This window comes from Ictalurus furcatus, chromosome 14 (genome assembly GCF_023375685.1).
Source record: "Ictalurus furcatus strain D&B chromosome 14, Billie_1.0, whole genome shotgun sequence".
In the NCBI taxonomy this organism is placed as follows: Eukaryota; Metazoa; Chordata; class Actinopteri; order Siluriformes; family Ictaluridae; genus Ictalurus; species Ictalurus furcatus.
The window spans coordinates 9,930,878-9,952,881 of NC_071268.1; the positions used below are offsets into that span (position 1 = coordinate 9,930,878).

Here is a 22,004-nt window from a genome sequence, read left to right on the forward strand (position 1 = left end):
CTCAGACATGAAATTCGGGAACGGCTGGATTTTATACAATGGCACGCACACAGCAGTTGTTTGCAAACTATACAAAGGCAAGATTGGTACCTCTGGAGGAAACATGACCAATTTGGTTAACCACCAAGAAAATGCCCCAAAGGGTATGGCAAAATCTGTATAACACAGGAAGTGTGTGTGAGCGTGCCAGAAATAAAGATGATGCTGATGCATCATTGATGCCATGACATTTTACCTGGCCAAGGATATAATACCCATAAAAGCTGTTGAAAATGAGAGTTATGAGCGACTTTTAACTGTAGTCCATGTTATGACTTACCAAGTCGCAAATGTTTTTCTGACACCATCCTTCAGTGCAATAAAAATCAAAGCAATGAAACTCAAATTGCTTATTTAAAAAAAAAGAAAAGAAAAAAGGTAAACCAACTCCGCTGATGTCTTAGGCATATTTAAATACTCGCTTGCCTCTCAGCCCCCGTTCCATTTATTCATTTAGTAGAGGTGATGTACTTTTTAATGTAACATTTTTTTCAAATACACTCTCCAAATTTGTTTGAAAAGGTACTTTGGACTAAGGTGCGTCTGTTATTTTTTATTTTTTTCTTTGAGGTTAAGTTTCCTTGTAGAGCTCCAGTACATTTTCATCAGTAGGGAAATGAGTTTAGTTGCTGTGTTCAGTAACAATCTTAAAAGCCAACATCATACAACATTTGTTATAATGTTGTGGATCATGATCCAGCCAGAAAAAAAATTGTGATATGATTTGACATTTTTGCCAGATCACCCTCCAGCCCTAAGTTTACTGTCCCAGCAGTAGGACTTTAAATTTTGTGTTTATCTTTGTAACTGGACTATTTTTAGTTATCTTTAGTTATCATTTTACCCCTCTGAGGGGCTTCATCATCCCTGAATGGTGGAAAAATCACTGCTATTTAAACACTGTGTGATTCAGACTTGTAACATTATGAGGACGACATGACACTGTTTTCTGGAGTTGTGAATTGGTGTGAAACGGCATGGTGGCAGGTAACGTGGGACAGGTTTGCCCATCTGTTCAGAGATGACTGCTTTAGTTTGACATATAAGGTTGTCTTTACTCTTATTTCAAACTTATTTTGGGTTCTCTGTCCAGAATGGATATGTTGAGTGTCCCCTGTCCTTCAGGTGTATATAGACAGCTGGAATATTTTTCCCTCCTGTCTTGAGACATGCATTTATAAAGCGGATGCTAAGTTTCACTAAAGTACAAATCTCACGTTTTAAATTTCACGTTTTTTTTATCTAGTCTTTTGGTTTTAGTAGTCTCTGTCTACGTTTACACGGACAGCAATAATCTAGTTATTGACCTTATTCTGAATAAGACAATATTGTGATTAAGGTGTTTACATGAGTCGCTTTTAGAACATTCCTTTCATGTTCCCATTTTACATGTTATAGAACATAATTAGATTAACGGCACACGTCATTACGTCCCCACGCCACGCCGTCCGACGTTCCCTCCAGAATTTCACGTATCGACATACAGTTGGTCTTCGCTATGGGACCATATACAGTTTTGGGTGTTTCATTTATAATTTTACGAAAGCTTCAAGTGCGGTTAATTATTTGTCATTCTATACGTGCTAATAGACGACTGCTTGAAGCCGTGAGCTGCGTCCCAAACCGCGTGCTTGCCTACTATATAGTAGCCGATATACGTGTATTTCTCCTACTATATAGTAAGTAAGTACACTGTTTCAGACGCAGCCGTGCTCTCTTGTTTGTCGTTAAACGGTTGAGCACTGCCGTGTGTGTGTGAACGTGTCCTGTCGCAAAATGCGGTGAAAACTCTCACGCGACATTAATAGTGTGATTAAGGGGTCTATAATGCACTTTGATTAAAACAGGAATACTCCACATGTCTTAATTCGATTTGTGTTTACCTCGAGTATGACTAGTCAGATTAAGGTCATCAAAAATGGCTGTTTACACGGTAGTTCTTAATCAGAGTATCGTCTTAATCGGGTTCATATTGGATTATTGTTGTCCATGTAAACTTGCTGACTGAGTGTGTTTATGGGTTTTCGTATTTTCTGGAATACGTTGTTTACTGAAGATCCCCTGAGTTTCCCTCACACCCTTCTTCCACTCGTCCTGATCTTACTCTTCTGGTGCTTTTCTGTTGTTCCAGTTCCAGTTGGACCTTGTTTCTGTTTTCACAAAGACCCATTTTGGAGAAACACAAGCTTTTAAGACATTCCTTAGATGCTTGCACTCCTCGTCCTTGGGTTCAGTGTTGATCAGCAGATTTTTCGTCCCAGCGGTTGTTGCCTGCTGACCTTTTCTTGTAGTTAAGGAGAGATCTCTACAATAGCCACAAGAAAAAGGTCATAGCTTGCTTAGAAGAAAGGAGCCTGAACCCCTCACTTTATTTGAGAGATAAAGCCACCTATCATCTACTTACTGTGCAGTCCTTGACCTTTGATTGACCTTGGTTGTCATGTCCGTTTCAAGATGTCATGGATGTGAAACATTCTTTAAGTACATTTTAATACAAATCTATTTAAGAGTACCATGAAACTCATCAGGAACTAAATCACTAAAACATTCTTAACACATTAACAATCATCTTCCTGTTTCTCTTAACAAGCATAACACTTAGGCCTTTCACATTTACTGTTGCTTGTATTCACTAGGCAGATATTCTGTTAATGTGTTACTTTGTGCTCCATGGCTTCATTCACTCGCTCACTTGAGTCATAAATACGGAGATGAAACCAACACACTGCAGTGCAATCATTACAGTGGAAATATACTGTAAATCCATCTCACATGCCCTTAATTATCAGTAGTGACGAGCAGAGAATCTCTTTACAGAAAAACAATGTTTGATTTTGAATCTGAATAATGAAGTGCTGAGTTTGTGTCAGAAATTAACGCGCCACTATATTCAGTCCGTATAGGATTTCGCAGATTTTTATTGTGATTGTTGCGGTCAAAAATGCTTGATTTTGCTGCAGCTTTTTTTTTTCTTCAAAAATTGCGATGCAGCTTGATTTTTTTTATTTTTTGTGCTTTTTTGCAGAAAACTACTTGAATTGGAGCAATTGCAATTTATTTTGCTACGATGGTTGTTGGTAAATGAGACGTTTTAGCTGTACTCATGTTCAATGCAAGATCAAAGAGGGCTTTGACTGAATGTGTACTGTGATAACGCATCTTCACCCAAATTAATTGCAAGCTCCTTCGAATATTGCAGAGTTCGCTTGATTTTGCATTCATTTCTGCAGGCTGGAGCTTTGAACAGCCAGAAGTAAAGCTGTAACTTTTAATTCAGTTCAGTTCAGCTCAATTCAATCTTATTTAATAATAGACATTGTCACGAAGCAGCTTTACAGAAATCCAGATATGGAAACCTTTTCAGACACTGGAATGCCTTCAAAACCTGTTGTAATTTTTTTAGTTTTGGCAAATTGCTGTGAAATGAGAGGAATTAAACATTTGACGTGCTGTTATAGGACGATATCGAAATGCATTGATTGCTTAACGTTTATTTCTGCTGCATTTATAGCAACTGCAAGGTGAAACATGATATTTTCCGAGTTTTACCATGTTTTCTGTGCATGTGTGTATTGCGTTGTAGTCATCGAATTTCAAAGTGCCATGAAGTCATCCTCATGCATCAGCAGAGGATTTATAGTGATACCTCGACCCTCACATTTCCTGACTTCCTAATCCTACGTATCGTCTCTTCTCATTTCTCCCATGAAGTGGCTTCTAATTCTCTGCTCAGATGGATTATGGGTAATTCAACACCTTTTGTCATTGGTCCCCTCTTGTCTTAAGCATTCGGGTCTCCTTTTTGATTGATGTCATCACTCGAAGTCCATTCTTGGCACATGTACACACATACGCGCACACACACACACACACACACACACACACACACACACACACACACTGAATCACACATGCCTGAATGTCTTGAGAGTGGAGATGCACTGATGTATTGGCCAGTAGTTGGTATCGGCTTATAAAGGCAGTTTTTGATTCTGTGGGCCATCAGCCGATAGTTTAGAAACATCCGATGATAAGGGCCGATTATATCCTGTCAATCAAAAGAAGGCGGGACAACATCGATTTCGTGCTGTGTGTAAAGATGATGTCTCTTGTGTGGAATGATGATAAAACTGCAGTTTGTAATCTCTGTAATCTCTGCACTGATCAAATTTTACACCGGACGCTGCAGCGGTGAAGCGGGAGTTTCGGCAACAAGTCTAATTTATTTTTTTGCTGCGCTGCTCGAGCTGAATTAAAGCTCCAGTACACCGTTGAAAGATTTAAATGAAGATGAGTTGACAAAAAAGTATATATTACACAGAAAAATATATTTGTAGAGTAGTATATTTCATATCCAGTTAATGTTAATATATAAAAAAGTGTATATTGTATATTAGCAGTTTGATGTTAATGATGAAGTAGAAATGCTTTTGTCTGTGCTGAGTGAATGTGAGACTAACAGGAGGATTTTTTACAATTCGGTCAATTAATTCTGTCAATATGAATTAATAACATTCAATAAGTTAATAATCTTACTTTAATCTTCAGAATTGAGTTCATGTGTTAATGTTAATGTGAGTAATGTGTTTTCTGTTTATGAGACTAGTTACTGTGAAACAACTTGTTGAAATGGAGAGAATAAAGTTTTTATTTACATTTCTTTCAGAATTGTGGAATTAATTATTATTAATGTAAATGAAGGCATAAAAGGCAGAACTATCGGTATCGGTTATTGGTATCGACTGATGTTACGTAACGGACTCAAAACTGAAGCAAGTGCAGGTTCCAGTATTTATTCACAGCTAAAGTCAGTGTATGTGAAACGGGAAAACAAGGTCTATACATGAAACGAGAAACGAGGTCTAAACATTAAACTAGAACCGAGGGCATGAAACATGAAACTAGAACAGGACATGGAAACACTACCGCTTAGCATCTAGGTAGCTAACACATACATGGGGTCTATACCTTTTATATCTCAAACTAAGGTCAAACACAAAACGAGGTCTAGACATTACACTGGAATTGTGGCATGAAACGAGAACAGGACATGGAAACTTAACTGTATCGACATCTATACACTCCGTTACCGCTTTACCCATTAGCACATTTAATACTGCGTGAAGTGCGCAGCAACACGAGGGGTTTAAATAACAAATGTAATTTACCTTAATCGCTGACAGCTGGTAACAATTAGTACACACCCTCGAAAAACAACCAATGACTAAACGAGGAGGAGACAAAACGGAAACAAACGCAGGTGTCCATTGTAAACAAAGTCTCCATAGTTCCTACGTAACCCGCAAGCATGTGCTCGCTCTGGGTCGTGCACGTGCGCGCCCTCCGGCTCTCCGTGCACATCTCCACCGCAGCGCCATCTGCTGGCGAGATCATGACAGCCGATATCACTCTGAATAATCGGTTATTGGTATTGGCTGAGAAATTTTGTATCGGTACATCTCTACTTGAGAATATTAAGTACACATTGGTAAACCTGCTGTGACCTATGTGTGTGTTGCTGCGCTTTCAAACTAATGTGTGTTGTAACGTAATATGTTGAGTAAAGGCTGATACATCAGCGCACGGGAGAATGCTAACGGAGCATGGATGATGTACTACATAACACATTTCTGAGAACAATGTGACATGGTTATCCTTAAGGGAGCCTGTGTGTCTGTGTATCTTCTATTACGACCATTTTAGACATCACCTTATTTAAAGATATCCTACACTCCCTTTAGTTGAGCTTTCATTTTAGTCTAATGTGGCTCTGAGTGCTGAATCACATCTATTTCTTCTCACATCTTACATAATGTCTTGATATCCTGTTTTTTTTTTCTTTTTCTTTTTTAAAGATATCATCCTTTTTCTCTGAATGTAATTTCCTTTTACCTAGGGCCATTTTTCACCTCTACTCAGTACTCCTTTCAGACCTGAACTTCAGGTCTCATTAATGAAAGATGGGGGTTTTGTCGGGGATAATGAATGTGTGTGTGTGTGTGCGTGTGATTGAGAGTGAGAGAGAAACAGAGACAAAGAGTGAGAGAGAGAGAAGGAGAGAGAGGCTGAGAAAGAAAAGAGATAGGGAGACAAGGGGAGGGGTACAGACAGAGACAGAAAGATAGAGACTGCAAAAGAAGGTGAGGCAGAAGGGGAGAAAGAGAGAGAGAGAGAGAGAGAGAGATAGACACCGAGCAAGAGACAGATAGATATACAGAGACAGAGAGAACAAGGAAGAAGTAGTGACGGGGGAGTTAGAGATAAGAGAGAGGGGGGAGAGAGATGGAGAGAAAGAGACAGCGCAGGAAAGGTAGAGAGAGCAAGAAAGAGAAAGAAGAGAAAAAGAAAGAAACAAAGTGAGACAGAAAATTACAGAGAGGGAGTGTCAGAGAGAGGACGACAATAAGACAGACAGAGAGAGAGAGAGAGAGAGAGAGAGAGAGAGAACAGAAGCAAAGAGTAATCGAGAAAGATGAATAAGAGATTTTTCACACACTGAGTAGCGTAATGTCTTCCTCAAGCTTCCCCTGCTGAGATTCAGTTAACAGAATGATTTGCTGTAAGTAGCATCATATACACTCAGTTATGTACACGCTAAAACACCATTCCTGCCTTTATACCCTCCAGAGCAGTGGAATAACCAGTCCTTCCAGGATTGTCCACTGACAAAGGCACAGCCGATGTGGTGCTGGCAAACATAGTCCATTACTGTATGGAGACTTTCCGGACACCCTGTAATGAATCACAGATTTTCTGTGTTTTCCTTGAAATGATACGAGTATGGGTTATAAATATTTTTTTAATCATTGTAATCTGCACCTTTAAGGAAATATGACCATGAAAGCTTGGTTTTCTTCTGTGAGAGCTTTTCTGCCCCTGAAGTTTTACCTCTTCATTTCACCCTCTCTGGACAAGAAGATATTAATGGTCTGCACTTATACAGTGAGGGGAAAAAGTATTCGATCCCCTGCTGATTTTGTACGTTTGCCCACTGACAAAGAAATGATTGTTCTATAATTTTAATGGTAGATTTATTTGAACAGTGAGAGACAGAATAACAACAAAAAAAATCCAGAAAAACGCATGTCAAAAATGTTATAAATTGATTTGCATTTTAATGAGGGAAATAAGTATTTGACCCCTCTGCAAAACATGACTTAGTATTTGGTGGCAAAACCCTTGTTGGCAATTACAGAGGTCAGACGTTTCTTGTAGTTGGCCACCGGGTTTGCACACATCTCAGGAGGGATTTTGTCCCACTCCTCTTTGCAGATCTTCTCCAAGTCATTAAGGTTTCGAGGCTGACGTTTGGCAACTCTTCAGCTCCCTCCACAGATTTTCTATGGGATTAAGGTCTGGAGACTGGCTAGGCCACTCCAGGACCTTAATGTGCTTCTTCTTGAGCCACTCCTTTGTTGCCTTGGCCGTGTGTTTTGGGTCATTGTCATGCTGGAATACCCATCCACGACCCATTTTCAATGCCCTGGCTGAGGGAAGGAGGTTCTCACCCAAGATTTGACGGTACATGGCCCCATCCATCGTCCCTTTGATGCGGTGAAGTCCTGTCCCCTTAGCAGAAAAACACCCCCAAAGCATAATGTTTCCACCTCCATGTTTGACGGTGGGGATGGTGTTCTTGGGGTCATAGGCAGCATTCCTCCTCCTCCAAACACGGCGAGTTGAGTTGATGCCAAAGAGCTCCTTTTTGGTCTCATCTGACCACAACACTTTCACCCAGTTGTCCTCTGAATCATTCAGATGTTCATTGGCAAACTTCAGACGGGCATGTATATGTGCTTTCTTGAGCAGGGGGACCTTGTGGGCGCTGCAGGATTTCAGTCCTTTACGGCGTAGTGTGTTACCAATTGTTTTCTTGGTGACTATGGTCCCAGCTGCCTTGAGATCATTGACAAGATCCTCCCGTGTAGTTCTGGGCTGATTCCTCACTGTTCTCATGATCATTGCAACTCCACGAGGTGAGATCTTGCATGGAGCCCCAGGCCGAGGGAGATTGACAGTTCTTTTGTGTTTCTTCCATTTGCGAATAATCGCACCAACTGTTGTCACCTTCTCACCAAGCTGCTTGGCAATGGTCTTGTAGCCCATTCCAGACTTGTGTAGGTCTACAATCTTGTACCTGAGATCCTTGGAGAGCTCTTTGGTCTTGGCCATGGTGGAGAGTTTGGAATCTGATTGATTGATTGCTTCTGTGGACAGGTGTCTTTTATACAGGTAACGAGCTGAGATTAGGAGCACTCCCTTTAAGAGTGTGCTCCTAATCTCAGCTCGTTACCTCTATAAAAGACACCTGGGAGCCAGAAATCTTTCTGATTGAGAAGGGGTCAAATACTTATTTCCCTCATTAAAATGCAAATCAATTTATAACATTTTTGACATGCGTTTTTCTGGATTTTCTTGTTATGTCTCTCACTGTTCAAAAAAATCTACCATTAAAATTATAGACTGATCATTTTGTCAGTGGGCAAACGTACAAAATCAGCAGGGGATCAAATACTTTTTTCCCTCACTGTATAGGGCTTTTATCCAAAGCGCTTTACACTGGTTCTCATTCACCCATTCTCACACACACACACTCACACACACACACACACACACACACACACACACACACACACACTCGCACACCATTGGTAGAAGAGCTGCCGTGCAAGGCGCTAACTTGCCATCGGGAGCAACTTGGGGTTCAGTGTCTTGCCCACACTTCGGCATGTGGAGTCATGTGGGCCGGGAATCGAACCGTAAACCCTACGATTAGTGGACAAGTCACCCATATTAACAGTTATACAGTGGATGAAATGACTCCATATTGGATTAGCTGGGACCATTTTAATAGCAAATGCATATTAAAATGGGTGACAACCTCATAACATGGATTAAACAGGTCTTTTTATGGCAATTTTAACCAGCACAGAATTCCAAACGAAAGCCTCGGTTTTTTCCAGAAGCCTGAAAATCGAGTAGTTTGAGCCGGGATTTCCTGTAGGTCTTCTTGCTTACAACTTTTGGTGGCTTAGGAAACAGAAGGCTTGGATAACTACGCTGTTTTGTTAATCTACTTTCTCTTCAGGCGATCATTTAAAATTCTCTTTTCTATTCAAAGACTTCAGCATCACTTCCCACATGTCCGACCAAAATTCATCTTTCATATGTTGTTCCTCAGCTAACTAATCAATAAAAGGCATTTCTTGCCAACAATTTTTCATGTCTGTTATTGATTTTGAAGACTTAGTTTCCAGTACTTATGTTTATGTATACTAATATTTCCTTTACTGGAAAAGCAGGACGTGTCGGTGTAATCTCAGGTTTCTGATTTGTCGGATTTTATTCACGTTAAGTCGTAAAACCTGTTAAAGGAAAACTCCAGCCTGAAACACATTAAAGATGATTTATATCGAAGTATTTGACGTGCTTATTAATTCTAGTATGTTGTTGATTGGGGCTGTATTTTTATGTTAGCTGTTGTCTGCTGCGCTGATGGCACAGGATTAACCTGAAGCATAATTAATAACAATCAGCTTTCGCTGTTAGCACCTAAAAACAAAACAAAAACAAGGGCTTCTTTTCTCAATCACTATTTCCAAGACTCCCAACATAATGCTAATGGAGACAACAGAGACTCGGCTGAGTAGCGATCTATGAGGTGACGAGCGCCATGGTGTTGACACTGTTATTGGTAGAAAAGTTGAAACTTTGGAAGCTGATCCGTTTAAGCAGAGTCAGTCCGTGAATTTTTTTTTGTTGTTGTTCTGCCAAAAAATGCTCGATTTTGCTGCAGCTTTTTAAAAAATTTGCAATGCAACTTGCAGAGTTGCATTGAAAAAAAATTTTTTTTTTGCTTTTTTGTGGAAAACTACTTGAATTGGTGAAATTGCAGCTGCATGAAATAGATTTGCATGGTCTTTCGCTGTAACGTTTGTATGTAAATGAGACCTTTTAGCTGTACTAAAGGACTAAAGCTCTGCTGCATCATCTTTAGTTAGAGATGAAAGTTAGTCGAACAGCATTGTGTTGGTAATTAAAGTGAAATGAAAATAGACCAACTTGACTATCAAGTAAAAAAGAAAGCCTCGGAATTTAATTTCAAAATAAGTCTTGGACATCATCCAAGATCACATGCAAATTCTAAAAAAATTCATATGCAGTGGAGGATCTTACCATGTAATAGGTGTAGTTGGAGATTCAGTACCGTGCTTGCATCTCCAACAAGAAATCTTTGGGGTTAGGTTACCACTTTTACAGGGACCGCTGACATTTTGGCGTATGAAGTGGAATTGAAGCTTGTGTCCCCTTGAGGCATGTGAACGTTTCAGAAGAAAAAAAAACATTATTCTGGAAATGCAGTATCGCTCAAGAAAACAACAACAAGAACAAAATCTCATCAGCGCTGTGATTTAAAACCATGATGGACTTGGGGAGGGTAATGCGTTATCGTGACAGAACACAGTATGGAGTCCAAAGTGTAGTGGAACACGCATTAATCTCACCGGCTGTAAGGGCAAGGAGGAAAAGAAAAGAAGGCGAAAGTGACAAAGGGAGCGAGTCGGAGCGCTCGAGGCAGGGCTAGCGGGGAGAGAGACATGCAGCCCTGGGAAGAAGCGAGGCGAAGTGCCGGCGGGGGCCGTAGGTTCTGGAAGGCCCATTCATCATGCAGTGCCTTGTGGGATACGGGAGGGTCACGCTCACACAATAGCTGTCTGTTCCAGCTTGCCCGATGGGGAAGAGAGTGTTATATGCTCCTTTAGATACGAACAGCAGATCCACACACACACACACACACACACACACCCTCCCTTTCTCACTCTTGTTCCCTTTTTCCTTCATATACTTGGCCATTTTTCCAATAGAAACAAATGATAAATTTCTTTGATGCCGAGCAGGCGATATTTACAGACTACTGTGTGTCATTAAAATAGCATTAGCAGAGTTCTAGAGCTCAGCATGTGAATGCTGGAGGGTGGGAATGTGTTGTATATTAATCGTGTAATAATGATTTTATCTTCCTTAATAAATGTGTGGTGGCCTTGGGAAAGCCCTTCACATGGTGGGAAAAAAAAAAAAATCTTCTATATATAGTTCTGAAAACTGCATGGATTCCTGGACTGAAGTATGTTTCTGTCTTGTATGTATCTCATTTACAAGTAAAGTTCTAACATTTTAAATTCTGCTCACACCCAGCCCAACGCATTCCCCCCCCACAAAATAAAAAGGGAGAGAATTGCATTTAAAAGATTCTATTCCCATAGCACAGGCACATCACGGACATATTTACAGCTGGTATTACAAAACTTACTGAAATTATTGAGCCTTTGTCCATTCATGTGTGTAAGGCTTATGGCGCGTAGTTATCTAACAGCTTGATCTAAAGTTATCTAAAGCGTGACATTTACTGTGTGAAGAAATCTTTAAAAGGTTTCAAACTGACTGTTTTTAAACTGCCACCTTATCTAACACGATTGTAGGCAGAAAGATTTAAAAAGTAAATAAAAACATTTCCACGTCAGTTTGACGATGCATATTTATAGTTAAAGTTAAGGCGTGAAAGTATGTTATAGGGAAAAATCCTACAAAACTCTCTGGTCAAATTTTTCCGAATTTTTATTTCTGGATAGTCCATCCTTGTGTCCATCCGAGATTCTCATTAGCGCGATGTCTAAAAAATTGAATGCGTGTAGGTGTCGGGATTCAATTGAGGACGCATGTGCAGGTACTCAATGGTTTTATTAAAAGTAGCGAACTGAACAGAAATGTGATCCAAAGGCAAAGTAAGATTCAGGCACGGGTTAGGCGATGAACAAGACTAGGCAACAGCGAAACGAGAAAACCGGAAGGAGATGAAACCATGGAAACAATTAATAATCAACGGCTTGGTGTAGACTGGTACACAATGACACAGAGCGGCTACTTCAACACGAACACGGAAACACGAGGGCTGTAAATACAAAAACTAATCAAGGGCAAACTAAACACAAGTGAGAATAATCATGACTCATTAGGGAGACAACCAATAACAAGACAATCGAGGAGACAAGACATGAACCAAAATGAAAACACACGTGACAACGTAAACAAACACTAGACAATAAGGAAGTGTGTCGTAGCTCTGTGTGCTGCTGAGAGTCGTGGCATGCAGTGCTCGGTGCAAGGGGGAAATACGTGACCGTGGGATTTATGTGGAATAATCGTTGTAACCAGCAGATGAACTTAAATAGTTTTAGAAATTAACAGGGTCAAGGTCACAGCAAGATCAGATGTCTGAAATAGTTTATCTTCAATTGTTTCCTTTCTGTTTGCCATACAGAGATGTTACTTACACGTTCATATTCAGGAACTCCAGGCCCATATTCTGGCCATGTATGATTTCTTACATGGGTTCTTCTGTATGTCTGTCCAAGATGCTTATTAGAATGATATTTAAAGAATGAGTGGTTGGATGTTTGCAGGATTTCTATGGGATTATCACTGTAACCAGCAGATGAACTGATTCAATTTTGGAATTGATTCAAACAGGGTCAAGGTCAAATATCTGAAATAGATTCCTTCCTATTCCTTCCTTCCTATGAAGTATAGTTTAAGGGTATTTCTAGTATACGATTTAGGACGAAGGACTAGACTTGGTGCTGGTGGTGGAGGCATGCCTGTGAGTTCGACTTGTTGGATGTTTGCCTGAATTCAGCCACAGCAGCATCTTGCAGGTTTTCCCAGACCACCACACAACTTAAACATAAACGACTACAATAATGATGAACTCTAGTAATGATGATATCTAGTTGACTTACATTTAAATATTTATCTACTGAGTCTGCTGTTTAATCAGAAGCTTTCCAGTCAAACATTTTGTAGACGTATTTTATGCCGAATGCAGTTGTCATTTGAGGCAAATCTGTGCTGGAAACAAACAAAAAAATGGTAGATAAAACAGGCTACAGCAAAAATATTTAGAATGCAGTTGTACAAGTTGTAAAAGTTGTAAAAGTTGTACAAAAATCCAAAAAAAAATTATTAAGATTGTTTACTAAGTTTAAAGTTAATTCAATTGTAGAATATTTACTTTTTTAAATTTATTAAATGTATTTATTTATGTGTATTTCACTGTTAATCTCTTGAGTTGAATTGAATAGTAACAGGGTACCGTCTTGTAGATTTATAATATGAAAGAATGCAGTCTATTAATGAGCTGTGTGTATGTGTGTGTGTATGTATGTGAACAGCAGTAATAAAACTGTATTGTTTTTAACATGGCTAAAAAAAATGGCTGTATGTAAATAAATTATTATAATTCCAGTATTGAGCATATGTTATCAGTTCTGACACTGAGCAGCTTTGTATCAGATGTGATACTTCCTCAATGCACACACACTAACACACACTCACACACTCTTCCCTTTCTGTGGAGAAAGAGTGAGCTCATTATCTAACCTGGCAGCATGGATGACTGATATAGAGTGCTCTCCAGCGCTTGGTCTGTCCTAATGTGACCTGCTCTAGTTTAGCTCTGACCCATCTATAAATCAGAGCTGTAATTCGAGTTCTGGGCCACAAATTGGGGTTTAACCAAGTGAGTGAATGACTGAGGGAGTGACTGACTGACTGAGTGACACAGTGAGTAAGTGAGCAAATGAGTGAGTGACTGACTGACTGACTGAATGAGTGACAGTGAGTTAGTTAGTGAGTGACTAAGTGAGCAAATGACTGACTGAATGGCTGACTGAATGAGTGAGTGACTGACTGAGTGACACTGAGTTAGTGAGTGAGTGACTCACTAACTCACTAAGTGAGCAAATGAGTTAGTAACTGAATGAGTGACTGAGTGGGTGGCTTAGTGAGTGAGGGAGCTACTAACTTAAGGTAAAGTTATTTCAACTTCCAGGTTTCAAAATAGCAAGCGTGATTAATAACAAATCCTGTGCTCGAGTTTGCACCATTTATGAATTTTTTATGACTCTTGGTACAATCGTGTCCTTTTTTTTGCAAACTTATGTCCCGAGAATCTTTCCTAACCTCTGCTGAGGGAGAGAGATATGATGGCAGGCCTGCAGCCCGCACACATAAACAGCGCTCCACACGCAACTGTCGGCCGGATGCTGAAAAGACAGCACCATTTTAGAACCCAATTTATTTTGGACAGCAAGAGAGTGTGTGGCTGTGAGGCGGGGTTGCAGAAATACACACAGGTGACATCCAATGAATGGAGCAGCTTCTCCTCACCATCTTTCAGAAGACAGCCGGCTATAAAAGGGCGCAGCAAGGACAGCGGTGCGAGTTCATTCTCAGAATGCATGAGTATTGATGCATGTGTCTCGCTGCCCTCCAGACGCTGCCACCAACGACGAGAAGAAGCGCCCTGTCTGCGTTGCACCCCTCACCGGCACCCTCGGCCTACATCACGCCCCCTGGGTCCCGTCTTGCTGCTACTCCGGCCTGCTCATTACGGCCCCCACCGGGAAGACAGCAATCACCAAGGCCGCTCCCCTCACTTTCACACCTTCACCCCTCCCCTTGATCCTAAATAAAAGAGCACCTTAAGCGCTTTGAAGAAAGCAAGGCATTGGGGATGAGGAACGCCTGAACACTCAGGGAGATGGTGGAAGCCCTCGAGTGCACCCTCACCACCCTGAGCATCAGCAGGGGCGAGCGGAGAGACAACTTGCCGAGACTCTGCTGGGGCCAAGCCTCACGGAAGTCGGAGCCCTGGCTACACTGGGAGAGGAGACCTCCAGAAAACCGCCGTGCCTATGGGACACCCCAGGACGAGCCCATGCTTACTAAGCTGGACCTGGTCCCGGCACAGTGAGTCAACAAGCCCTGGCTGGCTGGCTGTGCCCTTCATGCCACTGTGCCACCCAATGCCCCAACCCTGACCATCAAGGTAAATGACAAGCTGGTCACCGCCCTCCTGGATTCGGGAAGTACTTCCCAGTCTTCTGTGTCCACGAAGCGAACACCGAGGCCAACCCTGTGATCTCCTGGTTCTGCCGTGCCCCAGAACCTGGCCCCTGATTCACCTGGACTGACCAGCATCATGAGTAGATCTTAGTGATCCTCGATTATGCCACGAGGTACCCCAAAGTAGTCCTGCTGTGGTAGGCCACTTCCCGGAAGATGTCCAGAGAACTGGTGCTCCTGTTCAGCCACGTAGGGATCCCCAAGAACATCTTAACAGACCAAGGTATATTGATTAATGGGTGATATGTGTCGAAACTGGGACCTCCTTTTTCCCTACGTCCTTTTAGCCATCTGGGAGATGCCCCAGACCTCCATGGGGTTCACCCCCTTTGAGCTCCTATTCGGCCGGAAACCTCGAGGACTGTTAGACGTGGCCTGCAAAGCTTTGGAGGAGCAACCCTCTCCATTCTGCTCCTTGGTGGAATACATACAGGAGATGCAGGAATGGATCGACTGGGTCATGGCAATCTTCTGCGAGCACATGGAGGTGGCGCAGCGAGAACAACAGCGGACCTATAACCGACCAGCCCAGCCCCAGGAATTCTAGTCGGGCAACCAGGTGCTCTTGTTACTCCCAAATGCCTCCTGCAAGTTCCTGGCCTGCTGGTAGGGCCCTTATACAGTCCGCTAGAGGATTTGCCCAGTGAAATACCACCTGCAGCAACTGGGTAAGTGCACAGACACCCAGTACCCCAGTACTGTCTGCCTTCTCTACTGACGAGTGTACCTTGGTCCAGCGGGGAAAGGACCTCACCCCTGCGTAGCACCAGGAGCTAACGGAGCTGGTAGACCAGTTCGCAGACATTTTCTCATCCACCCCAGGCCTGACCCACCTGGTTCAACACGAGATTAAAACCCCACCGGGAGTGGTGATCAGACAGCGGCTGTACTGTGTCCCAGACACTTGCCGTCATGCTATTGAGGAGGAAGTTAGCCAGATGTTACAGGACTGGGTCATGGAGGAGTCTGCCAGACCCTGGTCTAACCCCACAGTGGTGGTCCTGAAACCTGACGGTAGCATCCACCTTTGTGATGATTTCCGGAGGCTGAACCAAGTGTTAGAGTTCGACAGCTACTCTTCCCCGAGTCAATGACCTGGTAGAGCACCTGGGGAGGGCCCGGTTCACCTCCACCTTGGATCTAAAAAAAAAAAAAAAAAGGGCTACTGGCAGGTCAGTCTGGCCATAGAAGAGAGACCCAAGATCGCCTTCAGTACCACCAGCGGTCACTACAGGAGATTTATCCCTAACTTCTCCTGTCTAGCTTCCCCCCTCTCAGACCTCACCCAGAAGGGACAACCGGACTGGGTGTGATGGACCGAGGATGCAGAGTGAGCGTTTCAGGCTCTCAAGCAGGCTCTCAAGCAGGCTCTCACCAGCTCACCCATTCTCAGGAACCGTGACTTCTTCCTTCCCTTCATCGTCCATATGGATGCATCTGAGACAGGGCTGGGAGCTGTCCTGTCCCAGACCTTCTATGGGAAAGAGCACCCGGTCCTCTACGTCAGCAGAAAGCTCACCCCTGCCAAGCAGAAGTACGCCACTGTGGAATAAGAAACCTTGCCATCAAGTGGGCCGTCGTGGAACTTGGCCTGGCCGGATGCCACTTTACCCTGGTCACCGACCATGCCCCTCTACAATGGCTGACCCGGGCGAAAGACATGAATGCCAGAGTAACTCGATGGTTCCTCTCTCTGCAGTACTTCTCATTCCAGGTCCAGCACAGAGTGGGAGAGCAGCATGGAAATGCCGATGACCTCTCCAGGAGACATGCCCTTTGGGCCCAACTCTCGCTGGCAGTGGGCTCGGAGCTGAGGGAGGGGGGTACTGTGACAACAGGTCTGCAGCCCGCATACGTAAACACGGCGCTCCTTGGGCAACTGCCAGCCGGGTGAATGGACGGCGCCATTTCAGCTTCTCGTTTGTTTTGGACAGCAAGAGAGTGCGTGGCTGCAAAGCGGGGCGTCAGAAACTACTACTCCACTCACAGTGGCTACTCCACTCATAGCCAATGAGTGGAGTAGCTTCTCACAGTCTGGCAGAAGACAGCCGGCTATAAAAGGGAGCAGCAGGGACAGGATATGAATTCGTTCTCCGAATGCACAAGTATTGTCGCATGTCTCTCTCTGCCCTCCAGATGACGACAACGACAACAGAGAGGAAGCTCCCCAACTGCGCTACACCCCTCGCTGGCACCCTTGGCCTGCTTCACGCCCCCTGGGTCCCGTCTCACTGCTGTTCCAGCCTACTCAGTGCGGCCCCCCCGGAGGACCGTGATCACCAACGCCGCTCCCCTCACCTCCACACCTTCACCCCTCCACTTGATCCTAAATAAAAGATCACCTTATTTTCCACTACCACCACCTCCAGTATGTCCGTGTTCAGCCTGTTGCAGTCTAGAGTGGCCACCGAGAATTAGAAAAAAATCATTTAGGAGTATATGCAACATCAGCCCTGAATTTCAGGTGTGCACCATCATTCAGGGAATGAAGAGAAGTGAAATTCTACTACTGCCAAATGTGTGTAGTCTTAGGGGGAAAAACATTAAATAATTTCACTTGCCAGGTATTATCACTATAATCATGTATTCTTTTTCATTACATGTTGTTATTTGATGTTTGAAATGAATAATTTTATGGTTAACTGTGTTTTTCCTGTGATTTGCCTATAATATTAGTTTTGGCAATAGTACAACCTAACATCCGTGCCAATAAAACATGAACTGTGAGTGCATGAGAGAAGCGTAAAAGCGTGAGAGAGACAGAGTGAGTGAGCGAGAGAGCTTGTGAAGTCGAGTGAGGGAACATGAGGAAGAGAGCATGCACTAGAGAGGAAGCAGGAGATTGTGTGTGAGGGAGAGCGAGAAAGAGAGCGGTAAAACAGGCTAGGTCATTACTCACTTAACATTGGCTGATGTTACGTATCCGATGCAAATGAAGATGGAGGCACGTCATGAAACAAAAGCTTGTGCTGTAATGGAATATAAGATTGGACTAAACTATTAAAATCGGTGTTCTGTCTGCATTTTAATGGAGAATAACAAAGCCAACACCTGGTAGGTCATTATTTTATTGAATGAATTGAACTTTTTTTCAGATGTTATTGACAATATTCCCTGATCGAGCAGTTCTGTGCATTAGTTTAAAGGAAGGAATGAACGAGATCTATTCCTTTTGTGTAGTGTGGAATAAGTGCACGTGTTTTCACAGTAGCTAGCTGTCAATTTTTATGGTCCTCAATTTTTATAGGCTCATACACACTTACATAGCAAGACATAACATCAGCTGTGTTTCCAGGACAAACTGCATGCCATAAAAGACAGTTCAGAGCTTCGGACATGATGTGAAGTGCAAACAGTGAGACGATGTATATGTCCTTTTGAAATCATACTGACTTCTAACTGAGCATAATTTCTTCTCCGGGAGATTTTCCTTTGCCACTCTCTCATGTCTTGCTGATTATGGATGTGGTGTTCTGTAGGGCTGCTTTGTCACATTGTCCATTGTTAAAAGCACTATATAAATAAAATAAAACTGATCATTTAATTGATCAACCAGAATGAATTAGAGACATGGATCAGATGCTCGCATGTTGCTGTTGGTACTGAGATTTGCAGCAGTCCTGTGATATGTTAATTGCCTATAATTCACATTTTCAATCCTCTGATGAAATGACTCCTCAGATAGTGCTAAAAAACAAACAAACAAACATACTGCTATGTTTTCGATTACTGATTGTGTCAGAAATGGACAGAAACCTACTCGGTGACTGTAAATTTCACTTACGGATACAACTTTCCAGGCTGATCTCTTTCTCTTTGTCTCGGACTTACTTTCTCAAACTCTCTCTCTCTCTCTTTCACTGTCCCATCAACTAATAATTCATCAATCTCGTGCTGCTTGTATCTGCTTAGTTCAAATTTCATGTATTATTGAGCTCACTCAAAAGCCGGAGTTGAATAATAGATGTTTGGAGCGAGTCATGCCACGACTTATCCAGTTCCGCAGGTCTTTCCCTTCCTCCTATTTTTGTTTGGCTCACATTAAAATTTCACCAGGTTCTTTTGTTTCATTGTTGTTGTGGCACAGTCAGAGATTTATCTGAAAACGTGGTGTGGATTTAAAAAATGAACAAAGTGCTGAAATGACCATCTGCTATGCCAGCTCACTTCAAATCCACACTTCATTTGGATGCACATAACTTTACGTAGGAGGAATAGGAATACTTTCTCAAAAAAGTGTACAAGGCGAGCACTTTCTCATTATTTCTAATTTGTTGCATCTAAATTTGACCCCTTTTCCCCATATAGTGCACTGTTTAATCTGCAGCCATTTTTCTTGTTGGCCAAATTTGCAGTGGACAAATATTGGATGATATTTGTCTATATTATTATCTCTGGTGTGCTATAAATACAGTGTACATGGCAGAGTGGACACCAGAGCGGACAACTTTGCATTTTATTTTCGGGTGTTGCGAGCCGTAGCGTTAGGGTGAGTGCGGTCACAAATTAAAGGATTGCGAATTAGTTTTTCAAAATAGCAAAATTATACCAGCTCTACACCGAAAATAAAATGCCAGAGTTATTTCACATTTGTATTTTAATAATGGTAGCAAATGCGTATTTTTCAGTTGGATTTGAAATCATATACATGTTTAAATTTAGCATTTTTAATTATTGTTTGAATTTGACTTGTATAAAAATTCCACAAAATTCTTCCTTTAACAGAAATGAATGCAAAATCGAGCAAACTGTGCAATATTTGGGGAAGCTTGCAATTTTTCAGTATTACTGCAGATTTTCTGCAGATTTGGGCCAAGATGCATCATGTGACGTCATCACAATGCACATTCATTCAAAGCCCAATTTCTTGTGCGTCAAACTTGAGTAGAGCTAAAAGTTCTCATTTACCAACAAACATCACTGCGAAAGGCTATGCGAAACTATTTTGTGCAATTGCAATTTCGCCAAGTAGTTCTCCGCAGAAAAGCACAAAAAAGCAGCAGCAAGATCAAGCAATTTTGGCCAGTCGCAAAAAAAAAATGCCCTTCCTCTCTCTTTTTTTTCCTTTCTTCCCTGAGCTACATAGTGTTAATTTGTCCTACATTATACATTCGTTATTTCTTTTCTGTGTTGATTGAAAGTGAGCTAAATTTTCTGACCTCATTGTGAGTTTATTATTGTAAAAGAGAAGTGTCCATAATGAGATAAAGAACGAAAGTAACCGATGAGCAACAATCAGCTGAACAGCCTCTTATCATCTCATCTCCTTTCTTTCGCTCTGATCATGTTAATAGCTACTCTCTTGTTTTCCAATATGTCTGATTATAGGGTTGAATATTTAAAAGCACATTCACCAGATCTGTCCGGAGCAGTCTCTCTGTTCCTCATTCCCCACCCCCTTTTTCTCTCTCTCGCTCACTGTGATCTCAATATACTCTTCAGAGCTTAATTAGGATCAAATCAATCATGTATGGACAATGTGTCCAATTAGGAGCAGCTCTTCTGGTGCAGCGTACTTATTCTCAGCGGGTGTTGTTATCTGTTATTAAGCCTTTTTTTTCCTTGTGTTGGTCTTCACAGAGCAAACATTCTGCTGTAATCACACATCCTCTCTGTACAAGGTAGGAGCAACTGATAGACCACGACCAATACATGCAACAAAGAGCACGCTGTTTAAGCATAGTGTAGCCAAAAGTCACCCACTCCAACAAGCAACTGGTGATTTTTATGCAACAGTGTGAATGATTTACTTCACTTCTTGATTTTTTTTGTCATGTTTGAGCACATTATTAACCTACATTTTCTGTAAATCATAAGCTAAGACTTTTTTTAAATTAGTTTTTTTATTTTTGTTTTGGTAAAGCCTGCAGGGTGCCCCAAAGTTGGCCACCACAAAACTATACTGTCTAACGCCTCGATAAACTGTGACTTTAAATTGTGTTTTCACTGAATGACGAGCGGTTTCTGTGGGTTCCACCTCAAAGCGAAGTTTCGCTCAAAGTGAAGTTCTGTCATGATTTTGAAAACATGCTTCATGACTCATAAAAGTAAACCACTTTTGGCTCCTAAGCGGACAGAAACAGAAAAAGCATCCAGTCAAGACATCACAATGTCAAATCCTGACAGTGATGACATAGTCTTTCTCCCCTGTCAATCACAATGACAATAGCCAATCGTCACTGTGCTGGGTGGGAATTAGTGACCAAATATGACATTTTTAAATGGACTAGTTTTGGTTGAAACCAAAGAAACCGTCAAATCTTATACTATCTCGATTAGGTATTATCTTGCCAAATGACTCGAAAAGGAATTCACTGTGGCTTGAATATATATTTATCAAAATACTACTGTTGAAATATTTTGCATTCAAGTAAACCTTCCAGAAACCAAGTGTCATTTAGATGAAAAATGGTCACCTTGCTGGTTCTCCCATCAATCAGGCTCCTATGGGATGAACTTTACCCCTCAGTTAGAAAAGCATGTCTCAACAGTCACTTGACTGGTCACTTGAATCTAATGGAATTAATCCAAACCTCAATAACTCAAAAATAAGTAGCCTGTAAATAATGTACACATGGGTCTAGTGTGTGCTGCTGGTCGACAATTCAGAAATAAAAAGCTTTAAGGCTCCAATAAATCAAGAAAAATACTACTGTACATATTTAAATAGCTTTCATGAAGGGTTTTTTTTTTTTTAAACAGATTAAAAGGTCCCTGGCTACAAAAACGTTTGAGACAGCCTGATATAGAGTACTTGAATTAGTTTGAAGTGAAATGTTTGGGTACTTTAAGAATCAGTTGCTCACTTATTTTAAGTGAAACATTTTTTTTTTTTTGTATATAAATAAACTAAATAGTTTCTTATAATATTTTTTCTTTACAAAGTTAATGTTGCTTCCAAGTTTTGGCCTGTAGTTTACATTTACATGCCCATTTATTCTTGCATTTATTCTGCACCACCACTTTATAGTCATGAAACCATCTGGCTTAGAACTAGAACA

General features: G+C 41.6%; 1 protein-coding gene across 4 annotated transcripts in view; it reads left to right on the forward strand.

Annotated features, from left to right (window-relative positions):
- Window positions 1-22,004, forward strand: part of ndst1a (N-deacetylase/N-sulfotransferase (heparan glucosaminyl) 1a) — a 79,102-nt gene that overhangs the window by 16,416 nt on the left and 40,682 nt on the right. The window contains exons 1-2 of one of the 4 annotated variants that reach the window (XM_053641009.1): window positions 17,917-18,057; window positions 20,584-20,624. The exons of 2 other annotated variants lie outside the window; for them this stretch is intronic. The gene's annotated coding sequence lies outside the window, so the exon portion shown is untranslated. Of the gene's footprint in view, window positions 1-17,916; window positions 18,058-20,583; window positions 20,625-22,004 lie in introns of those variants that run through there. One more of the 4 variants, XM_053641010.1, reaches the window with a different exon arrangement.